Below are 19957 nucleotides of genomic sequence, written 5' to 3'. Positions count from 1 at the left end.
CCCAAAATAATTGGGGTTTGCATATCCTCAGCCATATCAAGAAAACAAAATCTACAGGTATATAAAATTTACCTACTCTAACGGGGACATCCTCTAAAACACCTAAGGGGTATTTGAAAGAACGGTCGGCCATTTGTAGAGTTATATTGGTAGCTTTTAACTTACCCATATTCAACTTGGAACACACAGATAATGGCATGACGCTAACACTAGCACCCAAATCACATAATGCATTATCAATAAAGAGATTGCCAATATGACAAGGGATAGAAAAACTACCCGGATCTTTTAATTTAGGTGGAGACTTATTTTGAAGTACGGCACTACACTCTGCAGTGAAAGCTACTGTCTCTACCTCACTAATAGACCTTTTTCTCGTCAATATTTCTTTCATAAATTTTGCATAAGAGGGGATTTGTGTTATCAATTCAGTAAAGGGAACTGTTACCTTCAAATCTTTAACCACCACCAGGAACTTACCAAACTGCTTATCCAAGTTTGTCTTCAATTGACGATTGGGGAAAGGAAGTTTGATGATTGGCTTTGGAGCATTCTTATTCTTGTCTGGAGTAGCCACCTTCTCTGGAGTTGTACCCTGCAATGTAGAATTAGATATGTTAGTATTATCCTTTAGCCCTGCATGGCTATCAACTACATTTTTTTGTTTAATGGAATCAAGATTAGCAGTATTTAATAAAAACAGGTTCATCAACTTTGGGCAAAGAGGGCCCCTCATAGTTTGAACCACTCCTTAGAGTAATTGCAAATGCTTGATCCGTAGACCTAGTGGGCTGTGCCGGCAAGGCTCCCTGTTGGCGGGCTTGTAGAGTAGCGGAGATTTGCGCAATTTGATTATCTACAATTTTATTATGCGCTAAAATTTGATCAGTTGTCGCATCTCTGCTCTCCATGTGCTTTTGCATATTGACCAACATTGCTCTAATTTCCGCCAGAGAAGGGTCGTAAGATGAGGAGGGTTGTTGTGGTTGGTTCTTCTGGCTAGCATTGGGATGATAATATTTCTGCTGTTGTTGCTGTGGCGCCTGTGGTTCTTGTGGTGGTGGATTTTGAACACTAGTGCTCCGGTAGGAAAGGTATGGATGATTCCGATACCCAGGATTGTAAGTGTTGGAGTATGGGTTATTCTGCCTATAAGCTTGGAAGGCGTTAACTTGCTCCACGGAACTCCTGCAATCCTGCTCCCAATGACCTACAATACCACAATTTTCACAGAAAGCCTCATTAGAATTATTATTAACCGCAGAAACATTGGCTACATTAGCAGTGCTCAGGTTATCTAATTTTTGGCAAATAGAGGTTAGTTGAGCTTGTAAAAAGGATACAGAGTCGACGCTATGCTTCCCCTTGTTAGCAAATCCTCTGGGATTCCCATATTGGGAATTGTGTATCGCCATATCTTCAATAAACTGACCTGCATCATCAACATTAAGATTCATAAATCTCCCACTAGCTGCAGAGTCTAAAATTATTCTAGAGGAATTTCCAATGCCGTTGTAAAAGGCTTGGATTAACTGCCATTGCGCTAAATTATGGTGAGGGCATTCTCTTTGTAAGTACTTGAACCTCTCCCAAGCCTCATATAAAGATTCATCGGCTTCTTAGGCAAAGTTATAGAAATTCAAAACAAGAGTTTCCCGGTCAGTTATACCAAGTGTAGTTCTATTTAAACCATTAAACCACAATTTAGCTTTTCCAGTTAAAGAGAAGGGAAAGAGAATCTCCCTGATTTGGTCTTGAGTGACCCCGGCTTGCCTGATGGTGTTGCAATATTGACAATAGTCGGCAATGCGGAGATTCGGGTCTTCACCCTTGGCTCCACTGAATTGCTTTCTCTCTATCATCGTTATAAATTGAGGTTTGATTTCGAATTGAACCCCATCAAGAGCCGTAGTAGGGGTGAGATGTGGAAAATCCGTAAGCTTTGGTTGTGAATAATCACTAAGCTTCTTTGGAGCCGTCATCTCTGATTCTGCATCTGATGATGCCTCTAAATCGCTGGAATCAGTTGGAGGATCGCGGTGATTATTGTTATTATTACCAGAATCCGCCAGGATTTGCTTGTAGAAGTTTTTCTTTCTATGGAAGGAACGTTCGATCTCAGGATCGAATGGGATATAACCTGATCTGGAACACCTGGGCATAAACAAAAAAAAACTAGAAGCAAAGGTGAGATTTGTCTCAGAGAACTAACGCTCTCTAAGACAAAGAGGAAAATAATCTAGACTACAAAAACAATCAGAAATAAAAATAAAACAGTCTCCCCGGCAACGGCGCCAAATTTTGACAGGGTAAAGTCGTATCCCCTAATCAAAAATAATTCCTAAGTCCTCTAACTAAAGTAAATAGGGAAGTAGGGTCGATCTCCACAGGGAAACAAGTCTTTTTACTCCTAATTAATTATTATAATCTAAATTATCTAAGTAACCAATATTTATGTTTGAGTATGAAACTAAACTACAAAGAATAGGAATAGGGAGAAAACAATATATAAAAGGATCTAGGGCATAGGTTCACCAATAAATAATACTCCAAGGTAAAACATAGTAATCAACCATTGACATTGCATAAATAACATGATTAACAGGCTCTCGCAATTTATTAATCAACATAGATCTAACAGGCTCTCGCAATTTACTAGATCTAAGTTCTTATTGAAAATAGCCTTTAATATCAAAATTAACATCTGCTCGATTCATCAATTTAATATTGCTATACTTTTACAAGCCGCAATTGTAAAACATTAAAACAATTCAACAAGAAATTATCATGCAATACCAATAATCAATAATAGTCAATCATCAATGCATCAATTAACCAGATTGTAAAGGGATTTCGCTACGTATTACAATCACACAATTAATTTATCGGTATTAAATCTCATCTCTCGAATCTCGACTTAACCATTTATAAATTAACCTGCCTATTGAAACTAGACCTAAACATCAATTCTCATCTCTCGAATCTTGAATCAATATTGTCAAACTCATGCATAAAAGATAGGCCTAATCTAGTCACAGAGCATTAAATAAATCAATAGGAAATTAATCTAGGATTGATAATTAACAACAATAATTTACCCCCTTCATATTATTTATTAGATCCCCATAAACCCTAGAAATTAAACTACTAACAAATCATCATGACTAAACTAATGAAATAAATAAATAAAAGCATAATCAAGGGAGTAAATAAAATAACTGAAATTAAAAGGGAAGAAATTGTTACCAAAAAGTAATCTGGAATTAATGGAAGAATTAAGGACAAAAGTTTAAGAGAAAAGAAATCTAAGAGAATAATTAAGAGAGTAAAGAAAAGTGAAAAAGAGAGAAGAAGAGATTATAAAAACGTATTACGGAGGGGTATTTATACTCCGTACAAAAATCCTAAACTAAAACAAATTAAAACTACATTAATCGTCTACTAAGAAAACACGCTCCCGATCGGGCGCGCCTTTTTGTCTCTAATACTAATCTCGCGCCCGGCCGGGCGCGTCACCGGGCACCAGACTAAGCTTCTCCCGCCCGGCCGGGCGCGCCTCCGGGAGCCAGCCTTTTTGGCCGGGCGGCTCATTTGGGCCACTATTTGGACTTCGATTGGGCTCCAATTCTTTGGGCCAATCTGGGTTTCCTCCTTGGGTCTTGAATACTCGGTCCAAATGCCCCGGTATCACCTATACCGAGCCCTTAATCACCGGTTCGATGGCTCTAACCGGCCCTGGGCTATAAACTCTAGTCGTGCTTCTCCAATGTTCGTGATTGCTCCAAAATATCTCGGGAAAATACTCCAAAAGCATAAATCCCTACAGAAGTCAACCAAATCTACGAAAACACTAGAAAACACCAATTAGTAATAAAAGTGGCTCTAAAGAGCCAAAAACACTACTAATTACGACCAAGGGACGGGGGTAAAATACAATATAAAATAGACACATCAATAACGACCTTAACCTAAAAAATGAAAGAAAACAAGCAAATAAAAGAGAAAATAAAAAAATAAACCAAGAAATGCATAAAAATAGAAATTCAACTAAGAAAATGCAAACTAAAGAAATAAAGAGTAAAACTAAGGAAAAGCTAAAGAAAAGAGCTATAAAATAGCATGAAATCCACCCTAAAGAGAACCAAATGAGTGTCATTAATGACACTCATCAATCCTGAAACACATGTTCTCATCTTGTGGACAAAACTGTTGAGAGAGTTGCTGATTTTCTTCTCTCTCACTGGATTTGGATATATGCCTCCAATCCTGAGACATGTATTTCTATCTTGTGGACACCGAGTATTGCGTTTTGACAAGCAAATTGTAGAGCACTTTATTTAGGCTGCGAAAGCTGAAACACTCTTTTTATCATCTTTACAACTTGTTAAAATCAGGCTAAAGTTTCAATGACATATCGAGGGACTTTAGACCAATGATGACATGACCGAGAGAATATCGTCCCCTTTTAATCCTTTTTAAACCGATTTATTCTCATGATGTGACATCACACAAAACATCTTTACTTGTAAAAGCGTTCTACATTTGCAAAGGATCAATCTAGATTCTTTAGCGCACTAAGATTAGAAAATAATTTTTTCTTGCCTTAATATCTACTTGTCTCGAACACTTAGCGAATCAAGGATCGTTTCTACATCCTTAAAAATTACTGAAAGATTCTATATTCTTAGGGAACTTCGCATAATGAGTCTCGGATTTATTTCCTTGAGTACTTTGATCATCGTCTATTCTAGACTAGATCAAAGTGGGGGCATACTGTAGACACCTAATTTTGGCCTCTTGTCCCGACAGGAAGTGCGATGATGTTACAAACACCCGTTCTTCATTCTAGATCAAAGTTGAAGTGTTTACGGACTATGAAACGCATTATAAAGTAATTTTAAACCCACATTTGAGACCAAGTTACATTATAGACTTTTCTAATTACTAATTAGTCCTAAAACGTGCTCATACATGTTTAAACTAGATTAATAACAGACACAAATGCGTCAAATGCAATGATTGGATCTAACGGATCTTACATTGTTGAAAACCGAGCAAAACAGATAAACCTACAATTTTTTTTTGTGCATGGCCTATAAAGATAGATATCCCTTTCAAAGAGCTTTCCAATGGTACATTATAAGCCCAATTTTGAGCTAAAACAAAGAACATATGATCAAAACACTAAACCGGGCCCTAAAACCGACACCCTAGCACTGAAACGGCCATATCTTTTGATACATAAAAGATTTTAACCTAATTTTAATGGAATTAGAAATTAGACATTTAGATATTTCCAAATATATCTCACACTTTTTAATCCAACATTGCAATTAAAAGTTATGGAAGTTTTAAAATTGCGTTTTTGTATAAGGCAAACCGAACCCTCCACAACTCAGTTAGTTGCGCGTGACTCAATGAGATGCGCGCGGCACCCTGCGCAACTTAGAATTGCGCTCGTCACCTGACGGAGCAGCTCTAAAACCCTAAACCTAGATCCCTACGCTTATAAAAAGGAGTCTTCGTTTAACTCGAAAGAGGACCGAAAAATCATAATTCTACCCTAGCATTCTTAAAACCCTAATCTCTCAAGTTCTCTTACTATCATAATACTTTTCTTCTCTCTTCCCAAATACTTTCCAACCCTTATTGAATCCATTGAAGTCCTTGGAGGTACGAAGAATAAATAAAGTCCATAAACGCATTAAATGGAGATTTAACATAGAAGAAGAACGGTAAGTTTCCTGAGCACTTATATAAATCACTTTTCTTTTATTGTTAAAATAACTTTGATTGATTAAATAGTGTTGTTTGATCACTTTTAAAAAAAATTAATTAATTTTATTCACATAGTATTCTTGTATTAATCAAGACTAAAATCTGAATAATTAATTGATTGTTTTATCACCTAAGTCAAGGCAAACATTGTTTATTTCGCGTTCTTTTCACGAATTTGATTAAACAAAGAATAATGACTTTTGCAATGTAATTTCTACGTGATTAATTCTTGTAAATAAAATCAAATAACTTAGTTTTAGGTATTGCGTTGCATATATTGTTTGGTGATGAAATTGTGAAAAAGGAAGAGGTAGTAGAGGCCATTACTAGGGCTAGAATAACGATTTCTCTCTAAAAGGAAAGTTATTTTAGTACCCTTGCTCCCGAACTCATTTCTGGTACATGTAGACCAATTTGGGCATAGGTAAACTTACGATTCGTGCTAATTATCCCTTGTACTCTACTTGGGAGAAAGGCATGAACGAGATTTATGAGTTTTCCTAAAACTCATTGGTGACTCCTATTTGTTTTTCTTACAAAAAAGCATGATGAGAGTATCATTTCTAATTCAAGGTCCCCCAAATAGTCAGGAATTCAAATCCTAATACACCCTAACAAGTGTAAAGTCCTAGGCTTTTAAAGGGCAATGGGCATTGAAGGAGAAAGATCCCCTACGATGGGAACACCTTCCTTACACATTCCAGCCCACAACAACTCTAACAATAACTTCACCAACATCACAGCCCCGTTAGCCTCTAATTGACCACCTTGCACACCACCGAATTTAGCAGTAGCAACCCCTTGTTCTCACAACCGTTAACCACCAGAACAAACCACTCGCAACAACAGCAACCCCCTTGTTCTCACCACCATTAACCACCAGCACCGAACCACTCGCAACAACAGCAACAATTGCAGGGGAAACAATTGTCGAAAGCCCAGCAAATGTTCTCGGCCACACTCTCCACCAACAAAAGCCGCGCATCACGCCAACATATGTTTAACTTATAATTACCTTAGCTTGTAATTACACCTTAAGAACTATAAATCGCTACGTATGATTAAGTATTAATTACCTTAGACCTTGACTATTATTTCTCGTGTAACTAAATGCCCTCCTAAGTTCTTAATTTAGAACTATGTCATGCATTATTAGAGACTCTCTTATCACACTTTCACACTAGGTAAACGAAACAACAACTATTGGTAATCCATTTAAAAAATAGATAGTTACCTTTATTATTACCTTGTACTCTAACCCCGTTTTAAACACTTATATACATGTCTCACTGACAATTAAAAGGGTCTCATTAGTCTGCAGTTGAGGTACTCCAGTTTCTACAAATTCAGTTTTAATGGCATTCATTAATGGCCTACCCTGTGTCACTAGAGGAGGGTAAAGTCTTACTTTGAGTAAATCCAAATCCAAGCATACACTTTTATTTTATAAAAAGACAAAGTTGGGTGGCGGGAGTGTTTTTGGTGGCAAAGGCTAGGCTTTAAAACTCCTACTCATATATAGAAGGCTTCAAACAGAAATAGAGTGTGAAGACACTAATGTTTCATACATTATATTGTAATTGATCCTATGATTAAAAAACATGAAAATCATCCCCAACAAATCATTCCATCATTGTCCATCATCACAAATAACATCATCACAAACACAAATATAACTTAAAAACAAATCAAAAACCAATCATTCATCATCTACTTAAAATCAACTAGTTAATCATACTTAAACATATATATTAACAAAGTCAAATAAGTTCAGTGTTGCATAATATTCACAAACACCAAAAACCAAAAAAGTATTAACAAACACCATACATGGTGCCAAAAAAAGAAACCTTCAAATCCATCAATCCAAAGGCCATAAATAAAGTTTGTGAAATTGAAACTTAAAATTGAGATAAAGGAAGGCTAGACCATGTTGAAGTAGTTGTGGGGAGAGCGATTGGTTACATTAGAGTCGGAAGAACTGGGGGAAGAGCTAACATCAGTGCCAAAACCAGATATGTAAAGCGGAAGAACGGTGTCATCATCTTCTTCCGGATCATCCCCCTAAGAGATATAAAATGGATGTGTGTCTACCCCACCACAGTCAGAGTCATCGTCACTAGAATCCTCCTCCTCTAACGATGAAGAAGAACCAGAATCATCATCATCATCATCATCATCATCATCATCATCATCATCACCCTCATCATCAGCGTCATTGCCTTCCTCTAGTTGTGGCTACTCTTCATTCTGAGGTGCAACCCCTTCAACTTCCTCTACATTGTCCATTTCCTCTGTTTTCTTCCTTTTACCATCCTATTCTTCGGAGGCATCATCACTTGGTTTCCTCTTTCTCCCTTCACGTTATTTCTTCTCGATTTCCTCCTTCAGTTGGGCTTTCTTGTCCTCAAGTTGTTCTTCCTTCTTTGCACAGGGGCCCTCCAGCCACTTAAATTCGGTCGTAATACATTGGGGATGTTTACTGTTACTTATTTGACTCAAACTCTACTCAACATGCAATAGATGGAAGGAGGTTGGAAGAATGAATATTGTGATATGGAGAAAGCATCTAGAGAATGGAAAGGTGATGTAGCTAGATAGAAGAATTAGGAATAGAATGTGCCCCCAATTCAAGTGACGAAAAGGACGACTCATGCATGAACTTAAGACATGGTCATGGTGTGAAAAGAGTATGTACAAAGTGTGTGCTAAGTCTAGTGAGTTTATGTGACATGTTAAGACTTGTGTCACGACCATGTGACTAGACTCGAACAAAGACTAAGTTAAGATCTCATGTATGTGCACTAAACTGGACATGTTGTAGTATTTTAGTCATAACTTTTTATTTGTGACTCTGATTGGGACGAAACCAACGCCAAATTAAAGATGAAACTCAGGGATACAGATCCCTTGGTTGTACAACTCGTAACTCTTTCTAGAACTCCGGCTATGACCAAAACAAGTTGACGTTTGTGCAGTATACTGGAATAAAAATCCGGGTTGACTCAAAGGAACTATGACTCGATTATAGACATATTTATTAGCTCAAATTAATTAATCAATTAATTAAGCTAAGTCCTTCAATCCTTGGTTTGTTTATTTAAGCATCTTAATAATTACAAGTCAAATCAAAAGGTTAGTTTAATCACATGTAGTCACGATACGATGCAATGAGTTTGCAACCTAACCATGGCTCTAGTTCTCTAAAGTTCGGGATATGGGTTAGTTAAAGAGGGTCCATGGTTATGATTCCGGATGCACCGCGCGGAAGCCTTACCTTTGGATGGGTTGGTGCGTGTGGATGGGACACCACGAGTTAAACTCGCTTCCATGGTTTGGTGAATTCAACAATCTCGGATGTACACTTAGTTGCCAGGAGCGTTCGATTGGGTAGATGGAGCATGAATTCCCAGAGGATTATGTCCATATTTAGAAAACATATGGATTTCAGAAAATAATGAAAAACTCAATCGGGAAGTAGAACCGAGGAAACAGCACTATAAAACAAGTCTAAACAAGAAGGTAGATTTATGGCTCGGTAGTGGAAGAATTTGGCGCAAGAAAATAGCGTCGTCGCTAGACGCTGGCCCCGTCGCCAGACGACAAGCTTGTCGCTTGGCGACAATGCTAACATTAGGCGCCGACGCTATTTTCTCATTGCTAATTCCTACATGCCTCATCAGCTTTCAATTCTTGAATTTTCCAGTTTTTTCGTAGCATTATTTCGATTCTAGTTGTGAAAGATATTTCCATAGATTCCTACATGTAAATATCCTATGTTTTTTTACTCATTACGGATGGTCTTTCCAATGAGAATCTTTTTTATGCTTATGCCAATAATGTCAATCAAAATTACGCACATGAAATACTTAGAACTTTTCGAGTCTCATCCACTCATTCTAAATCATTGCCAAAATTAATTTCAGAAATTAAAATAGAAATCCTCCCCAGTGGAGTCGCCAAAAACTGTAGAGAATATTTCAAGCCATCCCACACTGCCCCACTGTGATCATACACTTAAGCATGGAGGCGTCAAAAGGGAAGGAAGCGAGAGTAAAAGAGTCGCCAACAAGTTTTAGGAACTCGTAAACCGTTCCCAAGGTGAAGGTTACACCCCTATACGATCCAGGAGATCGTTAACTCCAATAGATCTTGACCATGACAGGAAGTTTGGGGATGAAGGTACAAATCCAACCTAAAAGAGATTGAACCTACCCTAAAAATAGGCCTATACTTTATTCTTCTCGTATTCATGTGCGCTTTCTGACTAACATGCAATCAATAGGTTAACCCTAAACCTATTTAATCTATGTTAGTTGAATATTAATGCACAAATAAAACTATTATAGGCGATCACTTGAATTATAATAATATTAACCCTAAAGAAGATTATTAATTATCTTATTAAGCGTGATTTCAAGTACAAATTCCCTTTAAACATGCATAAAAGGCGTGATCAAGCAATAACAATAATAACAATCAAGCAACATAATAATAAGCATAATAATAACAATCATAATAATAAACATTACCATAATCATATCGACGCTAAAGCATAATAATAGCAAGATCATAGGCATGATACTAACAAGATTAATAACAAATCATAGCATGTCACTAAACATCTGTAGACACCAAAAAATGTCTCCCCAAAACCAAACCCGATGATGAACAACCTTTCACCGCTATTATTTGTCGGGTTGAGTATTTAATCTTGGAGTGCTTAAATCCATGTTCTATCGAATACATTTTATAAACCAATCCATTTCCTAGCTCATTTTCCCTATAAATACCCCGCTCCTTTTTACAGTTCGGGGCACCAAATCACTCTCTCTTCCTCTCATTCACACCAAAAATCCTTCTCTTCTCTCTTTGTCTCATATTCTAAGCCTTAAACCTATATTACTAAAGAATCGAGTAGAGACCAATACGGGCGAATGTGACTCCATGACTCAGTCTGTACCATCATCACTGGTCAATCGTTGTTACCTTTCATTGTCCCTTAATCGTGGTTGCCTTAAATGATTCGTGAACGGTTTACAAGTTCCTTAAAACCTTGTTGGTGGCTCCCTACTTTCCTTATCCCTAATCGTTGTCCCTAATCGTATATGTCAATTCCCACTTCCTATGAGTGCCAAGCATATTTACAACATGCTTTTACATAGGCGCACTTTGAGCGACTTCTACAATTTGGCGACTCCACTAGGGAGGATTCTTGGTTATTTAACGATTTGAGTGATCGGTATTTAATTAAGATGAGTGGATGAAACTTGAAAGATTCTTGAAAATATCCATGTGATTAAATTGGCATTTTTACATACACATAGGCGTTTTAACGTAGTATTTCAGGTCTGTCACGTAGGAAAAATTTGATAACCTGGTCTTGAACGAAGAAAATAGGGGCACCAGTCAGATTTCCTAACTACCGAGCCACGACAGAACTTGTCGTGTCACGGAGTAGGGAACCGTGAAGCGGTGTCCAGCACCGTGACACGGTGGATTCTGCCGTGTCGCGACAGTCTTTAAATCCTTCTAGTGGCCTTATTTCTCTTCTCAAAGTCAGCTTCCTTCGATTTTTCTACAAAAACGTGTGTGTTCTACATACATCTTAGCACCGGGGGGGTATAAGATCTATCAACCCAAAAACGCTCATGGCAATAAGGGTTCATCCGAGTTTTTAATTCCACCCAAACCATGGAGTCGAGTTCGATTTCATCACGAACTCGCAAAGCTGCTCGTTGGAATACACCCTAAAGAGAGGCTTCCTTGCTAACGCGTCCAAACTCTTAACCATGGTACCCTTTTGACACCAAATAAAACCTGACCATAGTGGAATATAGAACTGTACCTTAGGTTGCGAACTATTCTTTGAATCATGGTGCCTACGTGTCCTATGTGTGCATATTTGGTCGTTTTGATCCTAACCTTAACGATCTTTCTTTGTCTATGGTGGATTATTTTATGACTAAAAATTTCCAATGGACCGTACTCACTTAGTAATTAGCACAAACTCTAAAATTGACAAAAAAAAATGGAACTGATTACCGTGACAGGGCAAAAAACGTCGTGTCACGACAATCAGTACCATGTCACAGCGGCCTGTACCGCACCATGGTGTAGGTTTTCCATGACACGACAGTTGCGCAGCGACACGGTGCCCAAGTTTAAGTCCAGTCAGCCCCTATTTTGGTCTTCCGTGCTAATTTGGTCCACGTGTCAGTCATTTTGGTTACTGTTCACATGTCTAGCCATACAATCATACCACGAGTCTTATAACATCACTTGATCACTCACGAGTCAATTATAGTCAACAAACTTTCTTTATGTTCCGACTCGAGTCATGCGCCAGGTCGTTTATGATCGTATACTAGGTTCATGCACCCTTTTTTCGTCATAATAAAAAAATGAGTGGAGTTTTCTCACCTCTTTTCAAATGCCTATTTTTTCCCTTCCTTTCTTATCTTGAGCAATGAGTCAAACAATTAAGTGAATTGTTTTATTTCGCAATACTTGGTCAAGAGCAGGGGTAGATTAATACGGTTTGAGTCATTACGCAACAATCTCTTAAATCCAAGAGGCATTCAAAGAGAACTTCGCCATCTCCACATTACTTATAACCTTTCAATGGCCACTAAGGTAGATATTGAGAACATCAACAAATCCATTGAGGTACTGTCTTCCATGATGGAAACCCTTACCACTAGGGTCACTACCATGGAGCAAAACAAGGTCATTGTTTCTACCTTTGACAAATTGAAGGAACAAATGATTAAGAATTCTGAGGATTTCACTTATATGGAACAACCTCCCACTACTTTAGATGTGAAAGACAGGCTCCCTGAAAAATTCTCCACTGCTGATATTCCAATGTTCAAGCCTACTTACAATCCAATATTCCATTTGAAGGCGTTCTCTGCAACCATGGCTCTGAAAGGATTGGACGTAACACTCTTCCCTACGGTGTTCCCTCTCTCCTTAGAACATGCTTGCCAACAATGGTTTTATTCTCTAGAGGCCAAGCGTACTGCGACTTGGCAAGATGTCACCGACAGTTTCATAAATCGTTACAAGTGTAACATTCAAACAAAAACGTCTGAACGTGAACTCTCCATTCTCAAATAGAAAGAGAATGAAGGCTTCACCACTTATCTGTACAGGTGGAGAGAAATGGCTTCACTCTTGGGAGATTCTCCCAAAGAAAGGGAGATGGTTCGCCTCTTTATTCAAAATCTGACTCACAAATATAGGGAACATCTCAAATATCTTCCACTAAACACTTTCAAAGCTATATACGACATCGACATCAATATCGAGGATGAGCTAATAAAGACTGCTGGTAGTAACAATAATAACACTTGGAAAAACAAGAAGAACGACCATCCTTCTTCTTCGTCTTCTAAGCATGAAAATACTACCAACAATATAAACCAAGTTGATCTCAATGAAGTGTTAGCTCTTGACGCTCCATTGCCCAAGAAAAAAAGAACTTACACTCCTTTAGGAATGGTTTATGATGCGACCTTTGATCGCCTTTACGGTTAAGGCTTGATTACACCTATTGGGCCATTTCAAGAACTAAAACCTGAAGAAAGGAGCGCCAAATGGAATCCCAGCGCCCATTGCAAGTACCATCAAGGAAGAGGCCATACTACTGAGCAATGTTGGAATCTGAAAGACGCCATTCAAGACTTAGTAGATGCCAACAAACTTCATGTCCTCCAGGTGTCAAGAGGTAATGAAGACAAGGCACACAGCAACCCTTTTGTGCAAGATTTCATTCTTTTCTTTTTTTTTTTTCCCTTTCCCCTATTCATGTCTATCATAGGTTATTCATTGTAGACTCTATTGTGTTTGTTCATTCACCATTCACATCAATAAAATGAGCATTGTTCCTTTACATCTCGATCATGTCTTCTTATGCAAAAAAAAAAAAAAAAAAAAAAAAAATCAATTACCAAACTAAACAAAAGGTACACCGATGACTTGAGGCACCTTTGCAACCCTGTCATTCCCCTTAAACCATTTTCAATCACATATCCATTTCTTCAACAACCACTTTGAGCCTCGTTTAACGGTTAGCCTCATTTATTCAACCCACATTCACCTAACCTTGGGATAGGAAGGTGTGAAAAATGTGTAACATTCAGAAAGCAAGTTTAACTAAAAAAAAAAAAAGACAATGTCTGAAGGCTACTGTTCCAATGTCTTCGATATGAACACGTCACAAATTGCGTCTCTTATCGAGTGCTTGGTATTGTGCCTGAGAAACATGAATACTAAGTGAGTGATGGAACGCATGATCTGAGATTGCCTATATTGATTCAAAAGAATGAAAAAAAAATTCAAAAAAGATTGTTGAAAATAAACTTGGAAAATTCAAATTCACAATTACACATTTTGGGGATTAACTCGGGTCTTGAGCCTTGTACCCTTTTCTTCTTTAAACCATCAAATTAACCACATTACAACCCTTGAAAGACCTCATTGATGTGTACATACACTTGTGCAAAGTTAGGTTAGAGCTACGTTTGGCCTGATTCCTAACGGATACATGGCAACCTCACATTGAGGTGTAGCCACATTCACATGCATGATCGAATTGAAGAATATCCAATGCTTACCCCTATGACCCTATCCATCTAGAGCTAGACTTTGGGGCTTAAACCCACATCATTTAGCCTATCTAGCCTAAAGGGTCACCATTTCAAATCTTCTCACATCTCCTTCCATCACCATAGCTTTTGCAGCCTCACCTTAGTATCATTTTCACACACTTCTTTCACACATATATAGCCATATCATCTTTCCCTTAGGAACCCTTTATCGTGAAATCTTATTTCCCCACTGTGCATGTTTCATCATCTTTCAAGACAACATTCATTAGAAGAAACATTGTATACTTGCTTAGCTTCTTAACCCGAGCAATATTCATTATTTCATGCATCACATATCGTGCTTAGCTCCTTGACCTAAGAAACATTCATTATGCAATACTCATCAATCATTTCATCTACATACGTTCTTAGCTTCTAGACCTAAGTGACGTTTAAGATTGCTTCTTTACACCATATATGATTCTTAGCTCCATGATCGAAGTTCATTCATCTATCGTGTCACATGATGTAATTGTCCTTAGCCTCCTGGCCTAAGAACATGCATCATGCATAAAATATTTTCATTTTATCTTGCTCAAGGAGGAAGTTCAAAACTTCTTCCCTTTTTCATTATTTTCTTTTTGGGAAGTTCAAAAACTTTTTCTGAATTTTTTATTGAGGGAAGATCGAAAACAAAACATCATTTTTCACGTCGGTACCCTCCACTCGTCTCATGACAAAAATGACGGAAAATTTTTGCTTTTGCATTTTTTGTTGCTTGTGTCTGCACACACACACCATATATATACACACACACACACACACACACAACCATAAGTTATACACATGTCATGTCATGCCAAGTCAAACTTGGTTAAGTCAATCACAGTCTATAAGTGACCCTTGGCAAATTTTATTTTGCAGGTCTAAAATACAGCCCACGTTCGGGGACAAGTGGACCATCTAAAGCCCACGTCCGGGGACAAGCGGACCATATACAGCCCACGTTCGGGGACAAGCGAACTAATTACAGCCACGTCTAGAGATAAGCGGACCACCTACAACCCACGTTTGGGGACAAATGAACCATTAACAGCCCACGTTTGGGGACAAGCAAACCAACTACAGCCCATGTTTGGGGACAATCGAACCACCATCATTTCACAGTGCAAGGTTCTCGATACAAAGAGACTTGCAATCTCTCTTTAGACAAACTTTTCCTTAAGCATGGAAAATTGTCGGTCGTTGCCACCTCTTAAGGCGAATAAGTCAGCGATTATATCATTATCAACTTTCCTCAAGCATGGAAAGTATTATCCGGTGGATTTCTTCAAGCATAGAAAGCTGTGAAAATCATTTGTCGACTTTCCTCAAGCATGAAAAGTATTATCTGGTGGATTTCTTCAAGCATAGAAACCGCCAAATTCATATGTCGACTTTCCTCAAGCATGGAAAGTATCATCTGGTAGATTTCTTCAAGCATAGAAAGCTACAAAACTCATCAGACGACTTTCCTTAAGCATGGAAAGTATCTCAACAAAACGTCATCCGGTGGATTCCTACAAGCATAGGAAGCTACCAAACTCATTTGTCACCGATACAATGGTGTTAGATAAACATTCTATCCCTTTACTCTTTTATCTGTAGAATTGATGAGTGTCATTTATGGCACTCATATGGTAGTTTTTAGGATGTTTTCACCTTATTTTTCATGGTTTTCTTTTATGATTTTGGTCTTTTATCCTTTAGTTTCTGTATTTTTACTTTCTTCGTGTTTTACTTTCTTTATGTGGTTTTGTTCGTGTTTCTCTTTTATATTGCTCTTTTTCTTTTCTATTTTCTATCTTTGGTTACTTTTGTAGGTGCTTAAGGAGTTAGCTTCACAAAGAAATCAAGAGGAGCAAAACGAGCTAAGAAAAGGAGATTCAAGCCTCTTGGAGAGGGCTCGAAAAGGGCGCTCAGCATCTACTCATTGCCGCGGGCGCAGGTCCTAAGGCCCGCATGAACGGATAAAGTGCATCGGGATGATGCGTTTTGGCAGGAACACTCCGTGCCCTAGCCGCGGTCTAGCTGCGGGCGCGGAGAATCTAAAGAGACCGCAGCCCCCTGTCTTCACTTGTAACAAGGCATCTATCGCGCCCTTAGCCGCGGGCGCGGGTTTTTTCCCTGGGGGCGCGGGTCTTGCCCAGATTGCCTGCGGAGTTAGTTATGGGTTTCGTACCCATTTCTCCGCGCCCACGAGGTGTTCTTGGAGAGGGCGCGACCGATCGGTTTTTCTTCTTTGTCTATGAATACTCTTGTAAATCCTTTTGAAAGCTAACTTTTAGATAATATTTCATTTGCTTAGTTTTTAGATAAAGAAACTAGAGAATAGTTAGAGAGAAAGCAGAGATTTTAATTCTTGGATTTGATTTGTATTACAACATTGCTTCTTCAATCAAGTTTGGATTTCTTCTTCATATCAATGAAAGTTTGTGAGATTTCTTCCTTTGAATTTACTTCAATTGCAGTTTTCTTTAATTCTTGAATGCTTGGTTTGGATTTTTATTTAGTTTTGAGAATTTAGTTGATTGATTAATTTTCCTTTTTATTTAGCTTAAAATAAATATGTTTGTTATTGAATTTATTTTGTCTTTCAATTTCACCATGATTAGTGAGTAGATTAGTTTCTAGGGAGGAAGGGAAGCATGCTTGATTGATGATTTTTGCTATTTGATGATCATTGATTAATTGATTTGTTGTAATCAAATTGGTTGGCATAGTTGTGCATGTTATTAATTAGACTAGGAGTGATCAACCAATAAGATTAATCTAGCTTGCATTGCAAATTTCAATGACATGAACCCTTGATTTTAGAATTGCTTAAATTGATTGAATTTGATAGTGATTCTCCTTGTTAAGCATTCATAGTGAACCCTAGTTTGGTTTATAGGAGATAACCGTTGAATTCCTTTAATTGCAACTATTGTTTATCCCTTACAATGTTTGAATCAATTGAGTTATCTATCAATTAGCATAATCGTTGAGCTTGCATGTGGAACCTATATCCCTAGTGTTTAGCATATTGATTGAATTCTTTGATTTGTATTGATTCTTGTTATTCTAGTTACCAACCTCAACCATTGATATTCTTCGATTTAGCTTGACAATAGACTATAGCATAGTTCCTATTCATTCCTTTGGGTTCAACCCTTGACTTACCACATACTTGTATAAGGTTTGTTAAGTGTTTATAATTTTAGTTTGAACAAGGGAGAATTAGATGACGACCTAGTTATACCCTTTGTAAAAATGGCGTCGTTGCCGGGGAATTACATTGGTGATTTGTTATAGTTTTTTAGTCTATTTCATTCTAAAAAACCAAAACAAAAAGATTTTTCTCTTTAAGGCTACACTTGTAGCCGTGCTACTAATCATTTCTTTTGAGTTTTGTGCATAGAGCACGTGGTCATTCTCTAGTGCCATTTGATCCGGAGATTGAGAGGACTATTACAAGATTAAGGGTTGCTAGGAGATCTTTGAGCTCTAGCATTTCAAGTGAAGAAGAACCGCAACAAGAAGAACAAGCAAGAATGGGAGAGAATCTGAAAGTGGCATGAAAGAATTGGGAATTCCCAATGCATATAGATTTGAGAGGGGAATTACTCCACCTACAACACCGGAAAATGATTTTGAAATTAGGCCGGCTATGATCACTTTGATAGAGAGGGGATAATTTATTGGAGCCAAGCATGAGAGCCCGCTAAATTATCTCAAGGCGTTTGAAAAATATTACAATAATATCAAGGTGAACGGAGTTTCCCAAGAATTCATCCGCCTCAAGCTCTTTCCCTTTTCTCATTGGGCGTGCTTTGAAATGGCTAGATAAGGAGGTTAAGCTGAATTCTCTAACGACATGGGACAAGGTTACAAAAGAATTTCTAACCCGTTTCTATCCACAAAAGAAAACGACGGAGGCAAGAGCTTTGATTCAAGGCTACAAACAAAAGCCAAGTGAGAGCCTCTATGAAGCGTGGGAGAGATATAAGGAGTATCAAAGGGAGTGTCCTCACCACGGGATTCCAACCTATCAAATTATTCAGATTTTCTATGGAGGCCTAAGTCCCCAAGGCAAGTCATGCCTTGATGGGGGAGCCGGAGGTCCCATCATGAATAGGACAGAAGAAAAAGTGGTAGACATCATTGAGGATGTTGTGAGGTACTATAGAGATTGGAAAGGTGGTGAGAGAGAATCAACAAGCCAGAGTACCTCTTCGGTGTACTCGATTGATCATTTAAATGCAATCAACAATCTCTCCTCACAAATGACAAACTTGGGGAAGGAAGTGATAGCAATCAAGGAAAAATTAGAGAGTTCTGATGAGTGTCATTTATGACACTCATTTGGTTATTTTTTGGGTGAATTTCGTGCTATTCTATAGCTCTTTTACTTAACTTTTCATTAAATTTCTTCTTTATTTCTTTTAGTTTGTATTTTCTTAGTTAGATTTCTTTTATTATGCATTTTTTGGTTTATTTTGTTATTTTCTCTTTTATTTGCTTGTTTTCCTATAATTTTCAGGTTAAGGTTGTTATCCTAGTTTCCCGAGGCCTCTTCCCAAGTTTGGAATTGATTAGGATGTCTAATGTTCTCCATTTGAAGCTCAAGCATGGAGAAGTGCAAGTTCCTAAAGTCCTTGAGTTGTGCATTCAAGCCGTGGGGGAATGATTTCTAGTGTTGAACCCGTAAACATAGAGTTTAGAAACTGCAAGGTGATGTGTGACATTTATGTCACTCTTAGGGAGTAGTTTTAGAGTTATTTTCGTGTTTATTTCCCCTTATTTTCTCTTTTATTCTCTTATTTCCTTTTTAATAAAGTTTCTAGTTTATTTCTTAGTTTTAGTATGTTTTAATTTAATTTCTTTATTTAATTTTTTTCTAGTTTATTTTCATATTTTATTTGCTTTCGATTTATTTTATTTCGTTCCTTTTCCTTGTTACTTTCATAGTTTTTATTAGTTTTAAGTTTATTTTGTTATTTTATTTTATTTACTTATATAGTTTTATTTAATTTTTATTAGTTTAGTGTTACTTCTCTTTTTCTATTTTATTTTATTTATTTCCTTTTTATTTATTTTATTTTATTTGTCTCGGTTTCACACACTTTTACCCTCGGGTTTGTTTGTGTGTAGGCTCGAGTTCAAGGTCCAAGTCGAGGCTTTTCAATTGCCACCCAACATCAAGCCCCTGCTGCCTCCTATCCGTCACCCCACCTTCCTTATCCTCCACCACAACAAAACAACCAGCCATTTCCCCTGCTCCTCCTCTGCTCCACGCATATTGCAGCCCCCACCTACCCAACAACCATCGTCACCGCACTCACCTCCAATCTACCACCGAAATCACCTGTTTGCTACCCCAACATAACAATCGTTGCCGCACCTTCCCTCACTGCCTCAACTTGCAGCAAACACCACCATTTCATACCAACTCATTAGCTCCCGCAAACACCACTCACCAGCCACGCAACCACCTGCAAACAATCACCACCACCATCTCCAATCAACCACCAATCGACCAACCAGACCCCCAGCCACCTCAATAC

The 19957-nt window shown here is 37.9% G+C and overlaps 2 non-coding genes across 2 annotated transcripts; one reads left to right on the top strand and one right to left on the bottom strand.

Moving 5' to 3' along the window:
* Nucleotides 1-1545: 1545 nt before the first annotated feature.
* Nucleotides 1546-1654, top strand: LOC145629740 (small nucleolar RNA R71). Its single transcript, XR_014111889.1, has one exon. It is a non-coding gene; the product is annotated as a small nucleolar RNA R71 (small nucleolar RNA).
* A 16672-nt stretch (nt 1655-18326) lies between these two features.
* Nucleotides 18327-18432, bottom strand: LOC145629758 (small nucleolar RNA R71). Its single transcript, XR_014111907.1, has one exon. It is a non-coding gene; the product is annotated as a small nucleolar RNA R71 (small nucleolar RNA).
* Nucleotides 18433-19957: the final 1525 nt, after the last annotated feature.

This window comes from Chenopodium album, chromosome 4 (assembly GCF_948465745.1).
Source record: "Chenopodium album chromosome 4, dcCheAlbu1.1, whole genome shotgun sequence".
NCBI lineage: Eukaryota > Viridiplantae > Streptophyta > Magnoliopsida > Caryophyllales > Amaranthaceae > Chenopodium > Chenopodium album.
Note: the sequence above shows the minus strand (reverse complement) of the source record. Positions and strands in the feature narration are given on the sequence as shown.